Here is a 23,197-nt window from a genome sequence, read left to right as displayed (position 1 = left end):
ATTTTTATCCTTGTTTCTAGTTTTAGAGAAAATGTATGGCAGCCCAAGGTAATTATTTGATACCAGAAAGAAGAAACAGAGAAAGTGCAAGGTTTTGTGGTTAAACATGACATAGGTAGATAAACATTTTCCACCACAAGACTTGATAAAACATATTCCTAAAGGGTTTTGTGGAAGACTGTCAAATAGAACTCATCTATTGAATGATTTTTAGAAAGCAAGGATTGCACTCAAGATTCTATCAGGATGAAGAGCCAAATACTTTGTTTCTTGCAACCTTACCATGGATGCATGTCATGTTGTTACCAGGAGATAGACTGAAGTATAAGAATCAACACTTTACATGGCATCTCTGAGGAGGGAATCCAAAACACCAGGTGTATGAGCAGGTGTTTTTCTTATCCTTCATGGAGAGATATGCAATTGAAAAGCTGCAGGCTTGGAATTTGTTCATAGATAATTTCTTGTAAGCACATTTATACTTCAAAGTTTTGTCTTCCCAGGTTTATACAATCCAGTCAGAATAATATCAGTATTTCCCCATTCTACATCTACTGTTAATTTTTCAACAGAATGATTATTCCAGAACATTTCTAGCAGAAAATACCTGAGATAATCAAACCCCTTCAATTCTAGACAGAAAATGGATAGGATTCCTGATGTATTCCATGGCAAAATTGCCCGTGTCTTAGACTTCTTGAGCAATAAGAGTTCTTGCTTACCAGCAGGTTAGAAAATGCAAGCAACAGATAAATTTTTACTGATGGGGAAGCTACAGAAGAAAACCGAAGAGGATTTGATAACAACTTAGAAGTTTTTTTTCAGAAATTTATCATGGCATGCTGTTTCCTTTACTTTAAGAATGGAGGGGATGGAGTAGCAGAGCAGGTTGTGAGTGAGGCATCATTAGATGAGCAGATACCACGGTGGTAGAGAAGAAGGTAACATTTGGAACTGGGTAGAGTGTGATGATTTAAAAATTTAGAATTTAAAAAATGTGAACCGAGGATACAAAAGAGAGAAATTAAGAAATTTGGTGAAAGCCAAACTTATAATTAAAGTGTAACCTGAAAGGAGCAGGAAAGAATAGATTTATTGAGTGGTAGTGAGATTATAGACTTTGAAGTGAGAGTTGAAGACAGAAACTGAGTCAAAAAAACCCGAAAAGGAAATAAGAATAAAGAGAGAAAAGAGCAAAGACAGAAGACTGAACAAAGAGGTAAAAGTACTACAGGGAAAGGACAGGAAAATTTAGATAAGATCTGAAACATGGGAAGAGGACATGGTGTTAAAACTGGAAGAAGTAGCAGTGACTGAAGAGCTGAAGCTAGGGCTTAAGCTGCTCCTACGTGGGACGTGCCCAGTAAGTGGATATTGGGCAAGCCTGCTCACATCAGTGCCTGCACAGGGCACTGACACCCTGGCCTCTGCATCCACCTGAACACTTGTGTTCCAGCTCTATGGCAGCTGCTTTGCAGCTTTTCCTGTTTGAAGCCTGGCTGGCTCTTGCCAACCAGCTCTGTCAGTTCTATGGTTGCTCTAATAAGGTCACCACTATGACCAAAGACCATTCCCAGCTTGAGAGCCACACATCCACAGTCTGTTTTTTGATGATGCCATGAAACCGGTATTAGTGATGAAATACAAAAATCACCGTTTCTGCTCCTTCTGTGGGCCCCCTTTCCAATCCCAGTGGTGTATCTCCTTGTGTCCTCCTTGGATAATCCACCAGAACTAGTGCTGATGGCTCAGAGTAGCCCCAGAGCCATTAAAAAATGTGCTCGATATAAGCATTTAACATTCCTTCTAACTGCCTGGCCTTGTGGAAGTGGCCCCCCTTCAATTACACAGAGCTACACAGAGCTATCTCCCACATGAAATAAAACAGTATCAGTAGGTCTCTCCACCAGCACCTCCTACTCACCATGCACAGGCTTTGCTGGCTTCCTGGGAAGAGGCACAATGATGGGCAAAGTCCTCTGGATGCTGCAAAAATCACTGAATGTAACTCCAGCCCAGACATCCTTCCAGGCAAGTTCAGTTCTTCACCTGAGATGCTAATTTTTGTCAAGATGAGAAAGTTAATCTGTGGAAGAAGCAGAGTTTTCTCAGGTGAGAGACTCCTGTGAGAGTTTTTCAGTTTTGTAACTGTTTCCACAGCTACAAAAAGGTGAACTCACCAGCTCTAACATATACAATTTTCTTCATTTTATTTTCCTTCAGATCTAACCCCTTAATACTTGTAGCCTTAGAAACAAAATAGCATTAAAAAATCTCCTGGTGAAAAGTTTAATGCACACAGGAGACAGGATGAAAATGACTTGGTCTTTTGGGGCAACAAAATTGCTAGCTTGGGACACTCCAGCTCTGGTTCAGAGATTCTCTGCCATTTTGGGAAAGGTGTGTCAAAATACAAGTGCCTAAATCCTCAAGCCAATATTTATCAGCCTGGAAATAATTCTTAGTTTATAATTTGTCAGAGCTTAGAACAAGTGCAGTATTTATTTGGTATTTATTTGAATGCAATGGTTGCCAGTCCTTCCACTGATGTTATAAAATCACATATTTTTCAGAAATGTCATCCAAACTAGGAAAAAAACAGCTTCCTTCACTACCTGAGGTGGCATTTGGACCATGGAGATGGGGTTAGAGGGTCACTTATCCCAGGCTGAGGAAAGAGGTGCAAGTGCTCAAGAGGAGACTGTGAACTTCAGGGACAACTTAGTAAATTTAGCCTTTGTAGTCTGAAGGCTACCAAATGGTTGGATTTCCTGAACACATTCTCTTTTTCAGCCCAGAAACATTGTCTGGGCAGATGTTGATAAATTTATACATTTGTTATGATTTCAAGCTGTTTGGAAGCTGCGGCAGGTCAAATTCTCTGCCCAGGATGCTCTACAACAGGTTGTATACAGCCTGGTGATAACCACAAGACTGCAAGAACCCTCATAGTCAGGCCAACACTTTAAGAGAGCATCATATTTATTATGCACATGTGATGAAGTCACCACATGCCTGCACAGTAAGACTTACACTTCTGGGGATTGTCTAATGGACCTACTGCCCATGTGCTGCCCAGTCCCTGGGAACACGCAGAGAAAAGCCTCTGCTAGTCAGATTTACTGTGAATATGCAGAGCAATGAAATGCTGCATGTGCAACAGGACGTGTTGCTTCCTGAAGTGTGGGGTGGAGTGCACATACGCTGCACAGATTTCTCAGGCTGAAATATGGGGTTTCTATACTGGGCAAACACTCAAGTCTTGACGAGGGGCAAAATTTTAAGATCTGTTATGCACAAGTGCCACAAGGAATTCACTGCCTCGCACGGTGCTTCTGTCGACTTAGTTGCAAGGTGCTTCATGTGCACCGAGAAAAAGATGTTCAGTGCCTGGCTCATACTGGCAGGTTCCTCTATCAGGCAGGCATTGCAGCTATAGGAGATGCAGAGTTTGTGTTGCTCTGTGGCATTGATCCATTTATGGGTAAATTTCCCATCTGAATAGGAATATATGGGTTCACAACAACAAGGGTGCCTAATAAAAATGCTGTTAACATAAATAAAGGTTATGAGTCTTTCAGATTTTATACTGAGCAGGCACTATACAAATTATTTTTATATCAAGAGCAGCAACAACCCCTGAAAAGCTGAGAACACCTTGACAGTAATCCTCAACCCCTTACAAGGTAGTGTTTGGTTACAATTAAAGAGAAAGTCTCAAACTTCTAATTCTTACCTCTCTGAACTTCAGACAAAAGGGGATGCTGATGTGAGCCACCTCAGGGTATTTGTTTTGCAAAAGAAAAATAAAATTAATGAAATTTTTTAGACCCAAACCACCCCAACTTTTGATTACTTTCAGTTTCAATATATTTTACTATTTCTGTTTTACTATTTTTGTGCCCACATAAGAAAAATGTGAGCAGACTACAAGTTAGGTTGATTCTTTGAGGTTGAGCTGAGGTCAGTGAAAAATTGATAGCAACTTTTGAGAAGAAAAAAATCATCAAAGCTAAAGGAAGTTTCTCAAAGTGGGATTTAATAGCAGCTATCATATTGCCTTCAATGGCTTGACCATTTCTTCTGCAGCTGTTTTATTTTAAAAGATTTCACCCCCATCCCACATGTATAGGCCTATACACTGACCTAAGTAGGCAAATCCAAGTGCTTTGGTCACTCATGATAACTATAAACCCTTCAGTGAACTACCAGAAAGGTAGTTCAAATGGAAATGGTGAAATTCAATATAGCGTTTAACTAAGTCACTGTCTAAGGTTAAGCACAAGGAACAATTAGTAACACTGGAAAGGGAGACAAATATATTAATTAGTGTGCAGACACCAGATATGTGACTTTCCTGGAAGCTGTAAAATAATCACAGTGGTTTTTCAATGTGAGTGGAGCAAATGAGTTTATTCAAAAAGGCAGTTTAACTAATTTCTACCTGTGTTTGTGTGTGTGTGTGTTTGTGAGTACAAAAACCCCTAGATTCAGATTTAGGTACAAAAGAAAAAAAGAAAGACAAGGGGTAAGTTTGGCTGGTAGTTCTGCTGCTTTTCTACATGTCTAATCACAGATGGAGTCAAGTTCTCAAAATATCCTATGTAGCAGGTGACCAAGCTTCACTGACTCTCAGAGGGGGATAGATTTCTGACTTAATATGGACTTTTAGAAAACTGATTTTGTGTGTTATGCAAGCCATAACTGAGGGCCTTATCTGTATTTCATACAAAAGTATCACCTTTTATAACAGTAAACATAGTTTAAGTAAGAGAGATTTATTTATTTATCAAGATGATAAAATGATGGAAAACTTATGTGTGCAAATGGAAAATAATGAGTCCATATACGCTTTTATTTATTATGGAATATTTCCATTTCTATATGTTTTGAACTTTCTAAAAGATAGTCAAGAAGCATTCCTTAATCTCAGTGAAGGATTAGCAAAATTTAAAATTCACATTTGATTAACTAAAAAAATGGTACTCTTTACTATGTATTTATTCTCCCCCTTCGATATGGAAAACATACTAGTAGTTTTGATGCAGTCTTGCAAAAGGAAATAGGATGGCACAATGTTTACCATAAAGCTGAGGCTAAAAGAAGAACTTAGAAATGACCTCTTCACTACAGACTGGTGGATCTCTGATTTTTTTTTTCATTGCACAATGTCTCCTTTTACAGCCAAACATTTATCAGTAGCAACAATAAAAAAATATTTTCTAACCAGTCTTTTCTCATCCCTTGCTTATTCATCACTTCAAAATCAAACAGCACTCCTACAAAACCAGCTGTTAGTTTATGCTTTAAAAATGGGAATATTAATGTCCTGTGAAAAGTAAACAAATTGTAGAGTCATTGTAGAAGGAATAGTATGCCAACAAATAGACAAATACTCTCAAGGCAAAATTTTTTTCAGGGCATTATTGTTTCTTCCTGCACATACAAGTGAGCTGCTGGCATGTGATGGAAAATCTGTGAAACATATGACCTGTTTCCCAGCTTCTCATATAAGTGAGTTTATAAATTGTCTGAAATGAATTTCTTCATGATCATTGTATTTTTGAGATGCTACTGATTGCTACTCTCTGCAGTCATCTGCACCCACTGAATAGTCAAGGCTGAAAAACTAATGAAGGTCTGTAGCCCAAACTGTCTCAGAGAAGAGTGAACTATGGGGGCAGAACAGGATGCTAAGGGCCTTGTCCACTTGGGCCTGAAAACTCTTGATAATAGACTAAACATCCTCTTTGCTCAGCATATCTTACTGTTTAACACTCTCCATATCATCTTTTTTTTTTCCCACAGCATCCAGAACATCCTGTGCCTCACCCCTGTTCAAGAAAGTTTTGGTGGCCTTTTGCTGGATGGATGTATGTTCACTGGCTGTGCTATTTCTCTATGTGCTGCTTTCTCCTATTCATTTCTGAATGCTCACTCGTGAGATTAACCAGATTGAAATACATTGAATACATTGATCAGGCTAAGCTAATTTGAGAGATGTTTTTTCTTCTTTCACCTGCCTTGTACTTCTGCTGATTGCTCAGCTGCTGATCTAGAAAGCTTACTCTCACTCAGAACCCAGAACATAACAACTTAGAGGGTACCAGGAAACACCATTATCATTCAGTTTCTTGCATGATTGTTGTGACCAAGGTAAACAAAAAATCATTAATTTCCGTCATGCGACCTTTCAATTCTTACAATGTAGGAAGAGTATCTCACAAAGTGGTGGGAGCATTTTATTTATGTTCACTTTTTATTCTGCTTTGCAGCTAGTAGTACAGTAATTTACTGCACCTGAACATTTCCTTCACTCTGAATGGAAGCAGACTCACTTTGCTGATTGCTTTTTTGTGGAGTATCAGACATTATAGAAGAGAGACCACTGAGTCTTCCTTAGTTTTGTCAGAAAGGACACCCAGATCTAGGGAGTGTAGGCACCTCTCACACTATGAAAGTACAGCAGATATATTACTGAAACTAAGCTGTCACCTGAGACCATCTATATCAGGATTGGTATATTTGGCCTTATTTGTAGCAGGAAGAATGATTAATGATGCTAAGGAAAATATGAAATTAACCCTATTTAATTGGAACTAACTGAATATGTTCATTCACAGACTTTTTTTTAAAAAAGCTTGGAACAAAAGACTCAAAATGATAAAAAAATAAACTTTTTTTTTCTGTGTGCATGGAATGCTTTTAAAATATATGAAAGAGCTTTGTGTAAGGCACTGAATGTGTGGAAACCAAACTGAGCAGAATCTTCCAACCTGTAGTTTAGCACCTAAGCTTTGATTAATCTTTCTTTTTTCAATTCTTTTGCATTTATGGAATGCATTCATGGCAGAAAATCTTAGGTAATAAAGCCACCAACATTTCCCTCTTTGTGAAATCCTATCTCTAACATAAGACTACTGGTGCTTCGTCTTCACTCAGTTTACTCATAACCTCTCTAACTTATTTTCTATAAAATAAACCATCCAAGTAAATGCTTAATGCATTATTATTTTAAATTTATCTTGCTATATATTAGTTCTTCTGTTCAGATATTTATTACTGTTTGTAAAGAAATTTACAGGTCAAGATGTTTTTGGAAGTCATATATAAATACTAGAGGGCCCTAATTTGTCACTTGAAGTCTGACTAATAAAATCTGAGATTTGAATGCACAAGAAATGCAGAGTTATTGAATAGCTGAGACATTATGAAGTAATGATATTTTCTTTGATATCTGATTTTGAAAGAATGAAAGATGTCTCACCTTGGTTTATAGATATTTTTTACAATCACAGTGATAACCACTAGTATTATCCTTTGAATGCTTTCAGCTCGTTGCAGGGCTTTTATGAAGTTTTAAAAATAGTATCCTGTGGTTGTTCACAACTGAAGAGCAAACTGACTGTGTGATAGTTATCTGTGCTTAGAGATAAAACTGTGAAGTTATTAAGCTACATTTATCTAAACATAGATTTAAAGGTGCAGTCCAAGATCAAAGAACACAATAAATGATGCAGGAAATAACAATTTAGATGAGAAAATTTCTGTAAAGCAAAAGCTCATTTGTTAACATGAAGCCTGGTTTTACGGTGAAGAAGAGACAATTTGCAACAGGACTTTTAAAAAACTCCTTTTTTCTGTGGAAGTTGTTCTAGATTAGACTTGTATTTTTGTAGTGTAAGATTCTATCATAGTTTTTCACTTCAGTTTCTAAAGCACTTCCAACCTGCTCCAACAGCCACTAATGACCAGAGGTGACATCAAGCATTTTGAATGGGGTTCCCTGGAAGTTCAAGGCTGTTTTCCCTTTGCTTTGCTTAAGGCTGGAGAGCTACCTTGACTTTATGCTCTCCTGACTGCTGGTTTCTGGGGATGAGAGCACACAAGCAGGCTGGTGGACGGTGTGAAAGCTTGGTAACATCAGACTGACCAGCATCCATCTTCCTGCTGGAAAAACAACAGCACCCAGAGTGCAAGAAGAGACATCTGGATATGGTATGCTATAGGATTAATCTGTTCTTGGGCAAGATGACCTACCATCCCTCCACTGAAAGAGAAATGAACATTTCATAGAGTCTTGATGGAAAGTATTTTCTTCAAAATAGTTTAAGATCTTGGAGAACCTGCATTGTCTTTTTCGTGTGGCCTGATGAAAATTCTTTCATTTCTTCAACATTTAGAAATGTGATAAATTTGTGTCTATACAAATTTCTCATTTTTTCCCTTATATAAGTGGTGTTTCAGGTATGTGTTGAGACCTGAGCACACAAAGGCATACAAAAATGCATATGTTTATTTTTCCTAGGCTAGTTATAAGCTTGAGTTCTCTCCATTGTCCTTCTCCTCTTGTGAACCCAGTGATGAAAATCCAGTGAAAAGTTATTAGGCTATGCTTATCTACCAACAAATAGAAACATTGGTTATTTACTTTTCCTGAGTTTTAATCACTGTCTGAATTACCGTGGTTTGTTGTAGATGCTGCTGAATGCTTTAATGTACTCAAAAGAATCTCTTTTCAGCATTCATTTCAGCTCAGAACTTGTTGATCCACTGCTCAATCTGCTGCCAGTTTTGTGTCTGTTACTCTGCTGTCCTTGGGCCTAGGTCATTCTCTTTTCTTTTTCCCTGACAAAAGATATTTCTCTGCTTCTCTACAGCTGGAACAATTTTGGGACAATAACTGCTTTTCTTCATATATCTGTAAAATGCAATGTAAATTTGGCACTGGCTGTACTAAATGTATGATATTCTACTGGCAAGAGATAGGATGATTTTTCCTGGAACCACTATTCTCATATGACAGATCAAATGTTACTGAGGTTCTCTCATGTCTTTGAACCTGCCATCCTGATGTGTATCAGTATGTTTTGGGAACTCTTTATCTGTGCTAGTAATTGTTTAATGTTTCACTGACTGAGATTTACAATGTTTTAATATTAGAAAACAGTAAAACATTTGTATAAATAAATTGGCAATTCTGTTAAAACCCAGATGGCTCATCAGGCTAGCTGGGTGAAGTCACGTCAGTTTGGTAGGGAGTGACACAGACAGGATTGCTGTTATGTGGTGCAGGGTTCTTTAATCATGGAATCATTAAGGCTGGAAAAGACCTCCAGGATCATTGAGCTCAACCTTTGACTGATCACCAGCATGTCAACAAAACCATGGCACTAAGTGTCATATTCAGTCATTTCTTGAACACTTCCTAGGATAGTAGCTCCACTACCTCCCTGGAAAGTCTGTTCCAATGTCTGACCACCCCAACTGAAGAAATTCTTCCTGATGTCCAAATTGAACCTCCTCTGGCACAGCTCAAGGCCATTTCATCTTGTCCTGTTGCTTGTTTCTTGGGAGAAGAGTCCAATGCCCACCTGGTTAAACCTCCTTTCAGAGAGTTGTAGAGTGATATAGTCTCCCCTAAGCTTCCTTTTCTCCAGGAAACAACCCCAGGTCTCTCAACTGCTCCTCATGTGGAGGAGACCCTTCACCAGCTCATTTGGTGCTTCTCTGGACTCACTCCAGCCCCTCAATGTCTTTCTTGCAGTGGGGGTGCTCAGAACTGGACACAGGATTTGCCGTGTGGCTTCACCAGTGCAAAGTACAGGGGGTAAATCCTGTACCCTTGTCCTGCTGGCCATGCAATTGCTGATGCAGGCCAGGATGCCCTTGGCTTTCTTGGCCACCTGGGCACCCACTAGCTCATGTTCAGATAGCTGTTGGCCAGCACCCCCAGGTTCTGTTCTGCTGTGCCACTCTTGTCCCAGTCTGTGGCTCTGTCTGGGGCTGTTGCAGGATTTGGCACTTTTCCTTATTGAATCTCAATTAGATGTTAAACAGGACACTTATGACTGGCCACCAACTGGACATGAATCCGTTCATCACCACTCTCTGGGCTGGGCCATCCAGCCAGTTTTTAACCCAGAGATGACTGAACCTGTCCAGTGTTGGACTGCATGATATATCTTGATGACCAAGAATAGTTTATTAATGGAATGCCTGAAAACAGCCTTCTGTAGAAGTTTGGAGACTAACTTTGGTGCATGCTTCAGGATCCATAGAGAGATTCATTAAGAATAAGAGCATATGTTTAAATCAAGAACATACATGGTAATGGGCATAGGAAAAGAAATTTTTAAAAATGTAAGTTTAACTTATGTGTGGAAACAATTTAAAAAAGGTACTAGAGCTTCCAGTTGTTTTTCAGAGGTGGCAGTGAACTTGCTTTTTGCAAGAGCCATCTCCCAGTTCTTATAGTGACTTATTGTAATTTCACCTTCTAAAAAGTTAACAGTATGAAATGGCTACTTCTGTAACTTTCTGCTCTATGATTACTTAAATCTGCCATTTGTTGCAGTACTACTCTAAATTCAGTAGTACTCTGGGCTTTATTTTTCTGCAGTTATTCTGCAGTATGCAGAACTACATAAAACACAATTCTTTTCATACTTCTGTTTCTCCTTTGTAGAATTATCTTTTTTCTTAGCCTAATGTAGATATTATTAGCAGTAAATTCTTCCCAAAACTTTAATATGTAGCATTTTTTTAATTACAAATGCAAAATCTACTTTTGAAACACAAATAACCAACTCACCGTCCCAAAAATATACCACTTTCTTTGACTTCTACTATCCATTTAGTCTGTTTTTCTTCGAAATTGTTTTGCTTCACACATTATGTAGGTAAGCTTTAATTTGTATTATGTAAAACCTGTTTGCAATAACTCCATTTGTCTTAGCACATGGGTATATTATACCATTTGAAACAGAAAATGTTTTTGTCTTCCTCCAGACTACTACAGAAGTTAATAATACCTCCTTATTTTCTTTTTTTAAATAATGGCTTAACAAGGTTGGATAAAAGATCCCATAAAACAGATGGTCTTGGATGAGATCCTAAGTGTGTCAAATCTGATCTCTGTTTGACTATAAGAAGGAGTACAATGTACAATAATAAGGAATTCACTGAGAGGGCTTAGTGGGAGGAACAGAGGTCATGGATATTTAATATCAATAAAAACAAAAGTACTTGCATAGGACAAGGCTTTTTTTTTTTTGACTATGGTAATTTTCTACACGATTACAAAAGAAGAGTAAATAACTTAAGGCAGGATTGATGACAGCTGGTAAGGGCTAAAAGGGGAACTGGGAGTATACTTGTGGCTCTAAGTAAACAAAAACTACACCAAAGTTTATTCTCAGTGAAGAACCTTCATAGACATAAATACAAATGACTGTTGAATACAGAATCCAAAAAAGAGCAATTCCTGATTAAGAGGAACAATGTATGCAATATGGAAAAGAATATTTTAGGGGAGAAAAAAAATGAAGAAAAAAGAGACTAAATATTTGTTTCCAGTTAGGTAATACCTTTGTCTAGGTCTATTTCAATGAAATTCTGAGCGATACAAAACATTTTTCAAATGTTTCAAGCACTCTGAAACGCTGTTACTACAGAATACATACTCTGGCTTCTCATGAATGTTTTACAGATCCAGAGCATAAAAATTACTGAGACGCAGGTATGACTGTACGTAGCAATGGCTGTATTTATTTGTCATTCAATTTTTACCATTAAAGACTTGAAACATACTACACTTTAGCAATATTTTATAGTGTTCCTACAAGTAACTTTTGTTGAATATGATGTATCAGATTTATCTTCTTGTTTTATACCAAACATGGCAGAGCAACAACTATCGTGAAATGGAAACAAACTTCATTGAAATTGATTTTGTAAGTAAAACAAGATCTTTTTAATGCAGGTATTATTGCAGGGCTAAGCCAACTGCAAGTTTTAGGGGAAAATTAGTAGAGTACTTCAAGAGAAAGATAATGGCTGTAGCCCACAAAATATTTTCCACTATTACCATTCTAAGGGAAATTAGTGTTTTCCTTCATTCATCTTCTTTGTGAGACGTGCTGATCTTAAGGGAATTGCACAGGAACTCAATGTTCCAAAAGCCATTTTGTGCGAGGTGTCTTTAAAACATCTAATATTGCAACTCTTGCATATCAAGAAAAGAGTTGAAGTGAACTTCCAAGCAATGAGATCCCATGTCAAAGCTATCCACTGTTAGATTTTTTATTTTTAATTTTTTAAAATTTTTTATTTTTTATATTTTTATGGAGATTTTTCTGTTTTAAATGACTAAACAGTATATTTTTTGCTGCTTTGATAATAAAGAAATAATTTGTCTCTTCCTTTCAGAAAGTGCTGTCTCTTTTTCCTCCCTGTACAACAAATCTTGAAGAGGTAGTTAAAGCATCAACACCTGTTAGAGAAAATGGAAGGAATACATCACTGAAAATCTTGGAAACATTTCAGCAGCATGTTTGTTTCAGAATAAATTAAGACCTCTGAACTAATCTTCAGATGAAAAGAGGTTCATATACGTCTTTAATTAGATCATGTTATTGGAACACAATATTGTGATAAAGAAGATTTAATAAAGCGTTTTGTCTTTTTATTACTTTCGTTTCATGCAACATATCTCCTTATCCAAGCAAGATGTTTGACTTCAAAGGAAGTGCTATCCACCCTCCCTTTGCTCAATAAATAACTCCCAGAGGAGTAAAAACAATATATGTTTGTAGCTTTGCCGATGCTGCTGAGTGGTGAGAAGATCAATCACTGTTGTTCTTTTCTGTAGCTGTTGGTCTAAGATGAATCTCTTCCTTGAAGAAATTTCTGTATAATTTGGTGTGTGTCATTAACCCCTCACCTTCATGAGAGAGTGTCATAGTAATAAAATGAAATCAAGTGATTTCCATTGCTGGAGAACTTTCATCTGAGCTGGGGATGATCCTGTGCAGACAGCCTGTTCAGAATTCGTACTAATAAAGGGACTGAAAGGTAGCTGAAGAAGTGTATTGGATGTATGGTCAGAAAATGATGACTAACTTATTTTTCTTCACTATAAAAATGTTGATTATGCTATCGACATGACCTTCTTCAATAGCCTTTCTCTTCTATTTTCAAAGAAACAAAGCTAAAGTGTTTTCAGAAAGAAAGATTAGACTCCAAAGTTGCCAATGCTAAAGTTGATTTGATATGATATCTCAGCTTACACTGTAAAGCCTAAAAGGAGCCAGAGAAAACAAAAGGCTGGATGGTGTCTGAAGAGGCAAGTATTTCACCTTTTGCTGCAAGATATTTTCATCCGTCAAAAACAGCATTCCTGGCAGCAGCATGAATTTTCACAGATTTTTCAGAGATTATTCCTTTCTTCTACAGGGCATTTATTTCAGTATTTAGGGACATTTACTTCCGTATTTATTTCTTTCTCGGAATAGTTGGTCCCAAATCTTCACTGAGTTTTGTGCGGCTGAGACTGAAGCTCATTTTGTCTTCTAGTTCTTGTCAACATGGAGCATGGTTAATTATTTTCTTCTCTATGTTTGTCTTCTACATATTTGATTAGCATGTTTCTCCTTAGCATTCTTTTCTCTACACCAATACACAAGAAAACAAATGTTTTATTTTAAAAAAAATATTATTATTACACTTCTAAAATGTCTAGTGTGTTTTTCTGGCCCTAAACTGTACTTGTATTTTTTGAAATAGTGTAGCTAAGACTAGACACAGTAGGGCAACCAGACCTCTCCTGCACTGACCAGAATTGGAGGATTACCTCAGCCATCTTATAGCCTGCATATTTGTTAATATCTACCACATGATTAAAGAAAACTTCCAGATAAAGTGGTTTGAAGACATGGTCTGTAAAAAGCTCAAACTGAAGAAGATTTTTCATGCTCAGTTTTTATTCCTCAGCCCTGCAGTTCCCCAGGACTTGCATGGAACTTGGAAGATTTGGCTAATTATTTGTACATAACATCATTTGTGGAATGGAAAAATATGCAGTAGGTATAAACCTGTGGTTACCATTGGGGATTTTTCAGTCTAAATTTGGTACAAGATTGCATCTGAGAGAGCTACATGATGTCAGACAAACAGGAGTGAAAGGGGATTATGAGCTGGTTGTTTTGAGATTGTGATTTTCCATTCTTTCTTTTACAGTTTGCTTTTAAATGATGTAGAATTTGGCAGGGTTTTCTGTGAGGGAGTGTGTGCTTTGGCAGCGGATTTCAAGGAGGAAACAGGATAGAAGAATGAAATTCCCATTTACAATTTAACTAGAATTAGAGGAAGAAGGACTAAATTCCGCTTTTAGTTGTTTTAGTGGGAATTTCAGACCAGGTATGCAACAACCTTTTATTTTAAACTCCTGTGTTTAAAGCAACATTTCATGTTGCTTAAATTAAAACTCCTATTGAATTTTAATTTACCTGTAATCCTCAAAATCAATTGCAATAAGGCAAACCTTTTTAAAGGCATCCTTGTGTGTTATTTTTCCTCGTTTATTCAGCTTGTTTTAATATTGTTTGCTTTTCACTTTGCATTTTAACAAGCTTGCTCTTCAGTTTCAGAGTAATTTGTGATCAGCCCCAAATGGAAGTTTATTTTATTTTAGTGTTTCTTTCACAACTAATCTGAACTTACATCTGGCTTTAAAGAAATATTTACATAGAAATAACACAAAATTGCATGGTGTAAATGTAGTGCCATTCAACTATGTAAATAGCAGCAAAGATGTTTAATTGATTATAAAACTCTGGCAAAATGTAAACATTGCTTGGTTTATTTCCAGTTGCTTTATCCTTGAACTTTATGATACAAATGAAGACCACTAATTGATATTAGAAGTTATAGTTTGAAGTGTGTTCTCAAAATTATACTTCACATGTAGAAATATATTCTGAAAATGCCTGTTCCCCTATTTCCACTGTCTTTAGGATATTCAGTTTCCTATTTATAACTAGTCATCAGAGTGCAAAGTCATGCACTACTGTACATAAAACCAAGCAGGTTTTATGTACAGTAAACCTGGCCCCACCAGCCAGGCGTTTCAAGGTCGTGTGCTGAAATAACAAAAGGTTCAAGATGCAGATGATTCTGTGACCATTTTTTAAACAACTTCTTAATTGCATCTACCAAATTTAAGGATGGATAAAGCCCCAGGATTATAGCTAAAGGGAAAGTTGGCCAAACAAAAGCAGTAAAGTCTGGGTTTCTGTCAGTGAGTGAAGACTGTCACCTTCTGCTGAGGTCACTTCAGGCACCAAAGTCTAAATCTTTGGAGAGGGGGGGCCAGTACTATGAGAGATGATTATTACCCTAAGCACTGTGATCCAAAGGACTATCTCTGCTTTTAATTGAAGGTTTCACCCATTAGTTTTACCTTGCTGAAAAGCATATCCACCTCTTTGACCTGAGAGGGTCTTCTGTTGCAGAGGACTGGCAATCAGACTTCTTGTTCTGTCTGTCTGCACTCATGTATCATCGCTGCTGTGATTCATGGCATGATTTTCACAGCTTCAAAGGAAAGTTTAGAGACATCTGAAGGCAGTGAAGTGTGGAGCTGTCAGGTTAGGCAGCTCCATCATGGAAGAGGAAGAAAAAGAATGAGGGAAGAAGACCAAGGGCAAAGCATGTCAGTCCATACTCATTCCCTTTCCCAGCCCTCTGCTTTCCCAGCAGGCTCTACCAATGACACTGGCAGGCATGTCGGGGCATTCTGTCTGCTTTTGTTATGAATTAAACATGAGGAAGGATTGGAACACAGAACAGAGCTACAAATGGAAAGCTCATGGGGCAGGATAGGGCATCCATCTGTAGCAGGGCTTATGGATTTCCAGCCAAACCAGTTTCTGAGCTTCTGAGGCTGATTAACCCAAGGGCAGAACCCCAGCAGAATATTTAGAAGGCATTTACATACCTTCGTATTTAAGATCAAATTTTGTGCCTAAACTTATTAACATTCTTACCTAGCAATCCACTTATTTTTGGCATGAAGTAGAATTTGCTGATTAAAGTTATCTCAGAAATATTACTTCACTTCTAAACCTTTCCTTTTTCTTTAATTAATGGTCCTGTTATATTCAGCTTTACAATATTCTGTCATCTTCATACTATTATCTTCATTACACATTGGAAAGCTATTCATTAGACTTTCAACTGCTGCCACAGAAAATGGCACAACTCAGTTTGGTAAGCACAGAATATTCGGTTGCAGAGTTGACTGTGGTTGGCAGGAAAGAAAATGCCACTGTGTCTGTCCTTTGTCCAGTTGTTTTAGAGCAGGGGAAAAGACACTGGGTAGGGCAGTGCAGCACTGATTGACTAATAATGATTATTAGCAAAGTTTAACAATTATTGAACTTTTTTCCCCTCGTGATTATTTGCTTTGATGTTTACATGAATAAACACCACACTGTTAATTCTCCTTCAATTACACCTACATGGAAGCTGTGGCCAGAGAGATACACAGACCCATTACACAGCCTCCACACTGTTTCCAGGGGACATTCTAATTAAGAACATTTCCTGAAAGATGGCTCTTTGAGGTGAAAATTACTCAATATTCACAACTTTTTAGAACTGAATGCGAAATTCTGACAGGATAAATTAATTCAGAAAATTGTAATCACCTCATCAGCTCACATTATTACTATTTAACAAATAAAACAGAGTAGTGCTACTAACTGAAGACTTTTTTGCTATATAAAATATGGAAAATTCATACCTCCACATCACGAGAATAGTGTAAGACAAGATCTAAGATTTGCATGGGAATAAGAAGATGAAGCAAAGGCAAATAGATGTCTTAAGCAAAAAAAATAAAATAAATCAGAAAAGAAATATATGTTAATCTTATCAAATCATACAGCTTGGTCATAAAAATAAGGTTGGTACATAACCACACTAGCTTCCAGCCTTGTGTTTTACATGTTACATATGGAAAACCTGCTAAGTAATTGGCAAAAAAAATTAATTAAGAATTTTAAGTAATATTAATCAAGTAATTTTGAGAAATGAATATTGTTTAAATCAATCATATCTATTTTGTGGATTAATTTTAATGGCAAAATTAAATTTAGTTGTGTCAAATTATTTTCACCTATTACTTACTCTCATCTAGTTAAGATTTATCAGTTATGATATTCTTTCAGAGAAGAAGTAATACAAACACTTAAAAATTATTAAAACTCCAAGATGCTTGCAGATGCTTTTATTCTGAACATCTATGCCCGTTTCTACCTTTTCTACAAAGAGTTTCTTTTATGCTTTTTTTTCCTTTCTGACATTTTGTATAGCTAGACACCAAGAAAAAAATGTGTTCAGGGCAATTAAAATGTTATTTTTATTAAGATTATTGACCTTAGCCAAGAGAAGCAAGCCCATTCAAAATTAAGACTGTAACTTGATGACTGACCAGTGGAATTGTGCCTTAACAGACCAGAAATTATAAAAAGGAGTGATTTCCCAAGCCTTATTAGTCTTTCAGAAAATGGAATTCAAACAGAGTGAATCAAGGATATTTTCCTTAATTTCTTTCAGCTTTTCTAGCATTTGTCAATCTTTGCATTATGTGAAAAGTAATTAAATTTATAGATGATTTTAAAGCACGTGTTTAAAAAACAGCATGTCGGTGGTGATGTTATTAGTTTGGGTAAATGCAGATAATTCTGCATGTCAAAGACAATTAACACATGTCCTGTGGTCTTAATTACCAGGTTCAAGGAAATTTTGCCCAGAAGAAATTTTAGTAAAGCCTCACGGAAAGTTAAAGGCCCCTGCCTTACAATTAAGAGGGGAAGGTAATGGACCCCCCACTTTTTTTGGTGATTGACTATAAACCTTGGCTTAAGGGGCTGCTCTCAGAGGATAGGATTTAAGCAGTCAAGAATAAAAAGAGATTGTTTTAGTTGTGAATGTGTCTACATCCCTCAGTTGCTCTTCTTCCAAAAAATCCCCAAACCTTAAAAGTAAAAGTAGGTAATGCCACACTAAGTCTTACACAGGAAGAACAGGCGGGAGGGGCACCAAATGTAGGTCAGGCACATTTGTACTTGGACTGCATGAAAAGTCTTTCTGTGTGTTACACATGTAAGTAAATCACTTTATATACCTGTTCCAGAATAAGCAGTCCATTTCTCATAAGCCCTTGAAAAAATGAAATCATTAACTGACATCAAAAGAAAACAATCTAGAATACCTCTTCTGTGGCTAATATTATTTTAGTCCATTGGCAATAATTAATCCTTAAGTGTGCAGAGAAGGCATCTTAACAACTGAATTGTAACCCTGAGTCAAGAGCCAACTGGGCTGCTACCAGGTCTTCCTCCTGTTGCTGAGAAACTGTGCTCGAATCCATGGTAGAATGATGTCAGGTGCAGGAGTTCAGATCCACTCCTGCACAGGATTATGCTCTGCTTATTTTGCCTGATGTTAGAAACCTGACCTAGAAAATGCTGTGCTGGTCATCCTGGCCAACCTGGGCAAGCTGAATATCAGATAGGGCAGTGACAATAATTTTCAATGTGAATTGCTTTAAAGTGAAGGGAGATGAGATCAGGAGGTTTGGAGAAAGCCTTAGGTAGTCACATGGAAAAATGGCGGGATTGGACTTGAGTTTTGGGCTGGGATTTGTCTGAGAAAGCCATACAGGAGAAAGAACATGGGGGATAAGTCACTGAGGATGTAATGGAGTATGCAAGAAAAATGACAAAGCTAAGGGTAGAATGTAGAGATGGAACATGTCTACTTTTGCTGGAAGCAAGAGCAGGGTGTTCCATGGCACCCACATCAAACTTGATCCCATGAACTGCTCTGCCCACGATTAGCTCCTATTGCTTTTCCAGCAGCCACCTAGCAGCCTGGTCATCTTCATTCTATCTGGGTGCATGCAGAGCCATCACTTCTCCCCTGGGATATCCCTGTGCCTTTTCCAGACAGGTCAATGCCAGTGAGCAGGGATCAGTGGGACCAGCACAGCCTGGTCAGTGTTACCAAGGCTGAAAGTGCAGGGCAGGACAGGGACATTGCAGAGGTCGGGAGCAGAGTGGCTCGGAGCTATTGGCCTCGTTCAGACCTGTACCTGTGCTGAGGGCTTCTTGAGAGGGAAAAGGCTGGTGCCTGGCCCCTGAGCAGCTGCCAATGATTGCTCTGCCTGAAGGCCAGGCAGAGGGCAAACAGCTGCTATTAGCTAAAGTTAGGGTGCATTCAAGTGGGGAGCTTCTGTCTGAGGAGAAACTGTGATCCACAGAGGAGTTAGTGCTGGTTGGATTCAGGAACCTTCAGAATTAGGCTGCGCTCAAAAGTAGGATTTCTCAGTCTCTGACTGAGAAATGAGATATCTAAAATCCTCCTGATTTCTGTTCTGAGAACGAAACACAACCTTGGGCTTGATATTCATTGAGACTTATGGTGGATTTTTCTTTTTGCAAAAAAGAGAGGAGAAAGTGAGGAAAGCATTGTTACTCAGCCATGAGGGATACAAGTGAAGGAAGTTTCAAGAAGCTCACAGTTTCAAGGATCAGAGTTTGTTCCCGCATCTTGAAGGTAGCAGGGATTTCAGTAGAAGAGTGTGGGATCAGATGAAGGAAAGGTTTTTAGTCACTTTAACGAGGGCAGTAGGGATGACAGAAGCTAGATCAACATACTATCGATGTTAATGCCTGGTGCAAGTTTAATGGCCTCTCAGGAATATATTCTGCCCCGTAGAGTTTTTCTTTGGACACAGCCCAAAGGTGAGCTCAGCTCCTTATACTATACAAGGATAAAGCCTTCACTGGATGATTAGTTTTATATCTACACCCTCAGACGAAAAAAAAGAAAAAAAGAAAAAAAAAAAACCGAAAAAAACCACAACTTTGCTGTTTCAGGGGAATGAATTACAGGCTTTAATAACATTGAAAGTAAAGCAGTAGCCTTTCCGTTATACTTTAATAAGGAAATAAAACAAACAAAAAGAAAGGCAACATCAGCTTTCATTGATGAACAGTACAGGTTAGGAATTTTTCACTTCTGTTTATTTTTTTGGTAAGCTAATTCTATGTGTTAAGTCTGTGTGCCCAATTTATTGGTGTGAATCTCCCTGTTGGAAAATTTATGTCTTGTAGGAGCACAATAGATGTTTGCACTTCCCAGTTTGGCCCCACAGCACTGTGTGCACACAGTTGCCTAAGGTTCACTTTGCAAATCAAGCCTGCTAGCTGCCAGCCAGCTTCTATGGGTTTTCTGCAATGTCAGTGGCACTTACTAGTAAAAATTGTCAGGAGGAAAAAAAATGGTGCCATCAATCAGCTATACCATTCCCTACAAAACAATGGCAACAAATGTCATAAGTAGAGCAGTGGAAATATATTTATGGTTTATTTCATATAGACCCACTTTTTTCTTCAAATGAATGCATATTGCTGTGAAATCTCTGTGTAGAGGTGTTAGAAGAGTGAACTGAAAGCACAGCAAATGGGAAACCTGCTGGGCTGTGTAGACTCTCTTTCAAATGTGCTCCTTTTAAGAGCTCTGCTTGCACATACTTTATCATTAGGATTTGTGCTAAGGATGTGTACTCTTTAAAGACTAGTTGCTAGTGAAGGCATAAAGTCACTCTTAAAATCTATTAGTTTTGTTTGTGCTGAAAGCATATATTTGCCATTCAGGTACAATGCTCCATTTGTATAGCTTTCAGCAAATGTGCATAATGTCACATAGTTAGCATAATGATTAAGGGCACTTTGAGAAGCTTACCACCTTTGGCTGTAGAGGTGGGGTACCTTGACCTATAAAAAACCCAAGTGGTACACTTAATAAATATATCATTTGCCAGATGAGTCCATCCATGGTTGTTTTATTTATAATTCATTGTTATTAGAACATTTCTACAATGAGTGCTTAAGTTAACTCTTAGCTCTCCCTTAACTCTATTTTGAAGTACTCATTGGTGAATAAGAAAGAGCACAGCTCAATGAATTGTTCCGTTCCTATGAGAGGAAAATATTTGAATGGAGAGTGCAGCTCTGAAAATCAAGACCTTAATGTGAAAGGCACAATATTACATAATCTCAGGTGGTTTGAAAATCACTTTCTTTCAACAGAAGTGAATGAGAAATGAAATGTTTGTTCCACACAAATTAATATCTCATTTCCCATGTTCAAAATGAATTCTTGTGTATTAATTTCCAAATAATTATAAATATTCTGTCAATTTTAAGCAGTAATTTCTGTGGTAATGTTTAGGTACAGAAAAAGGTGAAGTGCAAAAAAAAAAGGAAGCATCTTTTTCAAGGAGACTTTAAAGGTGGGATACAATAAAGAACTCATGAGCTTGAAATGGTTTACTTTGAGATTCAAGGACATTAGGTCAATTACCAGTCGAATGCTACCTCATTTTTCTGATTGGAAGACACTTCCCCCTTGAATACCCAAAGTAGCTATAGAAGTTTCTGGGATTCAGGCATGGCCAAAACCTAATGGTTGATTTTCTTCCAAATTTTTTATTATGTGTCAAGGTTTCAAATAGAAGGCAACATGCTACACATGTGATGACAACCAAACAACGCATTTTTCACAGAAATAGATGGCTGGTCGTCTCCATGTGTCTAAATATCAGTCAGAGCAAAGGCAGTCAAAGTAATGGTAGCACTGGTAATGACTGTGGGTGTCTTGTGCATATCTCAAATCAACAACGACAGAGGCAGTATAAAATCAATTTATGAACCACATTCCTCTTGGGAACTACATTTCAAGCCATAATTTCATCTAAACTGTTTATCGGCTGCTTTTATTTAATGTATGAAGTGTCAAAAATTTTCTTTGACATTAGGCTTGTTATTGTCTTTTGATTTATGTATTAAAGGAAAACATACTAAATACAAAGATTGTTTAGTGGATTTGTGCTTGAAAAAATATTGGAAACATTTGTTACAGTGGTAAAGTCATTCATACAGTAGTTAAAAGTTAAGAAATTAGTCATGAACTTTTAGATCTTAAATAGCTTATGACAGAAAAGATGTGAGCTATAAAAATTTTTACTGTTCAAGGTCCCTTTTAGAAATGTTTATATTGTGGAGACCTTCATGACCATATCTATGCAAACAAATATCTGGGCATGGCTTGCAGAGTTGGGAATGCAAAACATTCCTTGGTAGGTGTGCATGAAGAAATAATTACAAGTACCCAGAAATGCCTGTGCAGATCTCTGCATTTGGCATTTGTTTAACTGGACTAGTGGTTGCGTGCATCCTCTTATCTGTGAGGTTTTGAGCCTCTGAAATATATTTACAGTGTGACTTGGGATGAAATTTCTTGAAACCACACAGAAATCTGTCACAGAAGTGCATATCTTAGCTGCACCCATCTAAAATCCCTGGAAAGTGTGGGTGACAGAGCCATCAGAAAGTCTTCCAGCTGGGGATAGACAAGGGAAAAGCTGCCTCCATGTCACCAGATGGCTATTGCATGAAAAGTGCAGGTGGCAGCCTTGGACAGCAAAGTGTGGTGGGATATGGCAGCTACACAACTGCTGGGGAGGCAGAATGCTGCACCAGCACAAAACCCTTCAGAGAGAGTCTGCCTGCTCCAAACAAAACATGTCAAAACAGCAGGTGATCCCATCGACAAGCCAAACTCCTATGGATGATATTTCCCATGGAGCTGCATTTGTATTAGGCATTTACTGCTATTGCCCCTGAGGGCTGGCCCATAAAGAAGTGCATAAACAGCTTTAGATTTGCAGTAATTTAACATATGAAATATCAAATATGAATCTAGACTGGAAAACTCTCTCAGTGCCCCCTCCTTTCACAATGCTGAGAAGGAGCTTTTCCTAGATCAGATGCATTTCTCTAAGGATGGGAGTCACTCACCCTGAGGACATGAAGATCTCCATAAGCAGAGACAAAAGAGCCTATCATTTTGTGACGATGGGGTAAATGTGTGGAAGGAGGTGGCTGTTGTCAAGCCCACCATCATGTGGTATGGGCAATTTGGGCAGTGATACACTAAGAGCTTTCCTGGAACTGGCTGGGGAGCTGCTGCACTTAGAAAGACTTGATGTGAGACAATGGCACAGAAAAGTCAGGCTGAAATGGAAAGGACCACTTGAGCATTCAGGATTATCTTGTACTACCTGTTCAGCTCATCCTTGGAATATTGAACCACCTGTTCTCTATGTTTTTTTTTTGGCTAGGAGTTTTTTACTTTAGCATGTTTTTCACCTTGGCATGTTTTTCCTACAAAATAACCCGCAAGTGCAAGTAAAGGAGTGTAAAGAGCAGCCAAACAGAGGACTCTGTTTTAGTACAATCTGTAATTGTTGAGTAAAGTCCGTAAAGCACTAGCAGGACTTCTA

This window comes from Sturnus vulgaris, chromosome 4, assembly GCF_052056855.1.
Source record: "Sturnus vulgaris isolate bStuVul1 chromosome 4, bStuVul1.hap1, whole genome shotgun sequence".
NCBI classification, from domain to species: Eukaryota; Metazoa; Chordata; class Aves; order Passeriformes; family Sturnidae; genus Sturnus; species Sturnus vulgaris.
The sequence above is the reverse complement of the archived record's forward strand: the minus strand, read 5'-3'. Positions refer to the sequence as shown.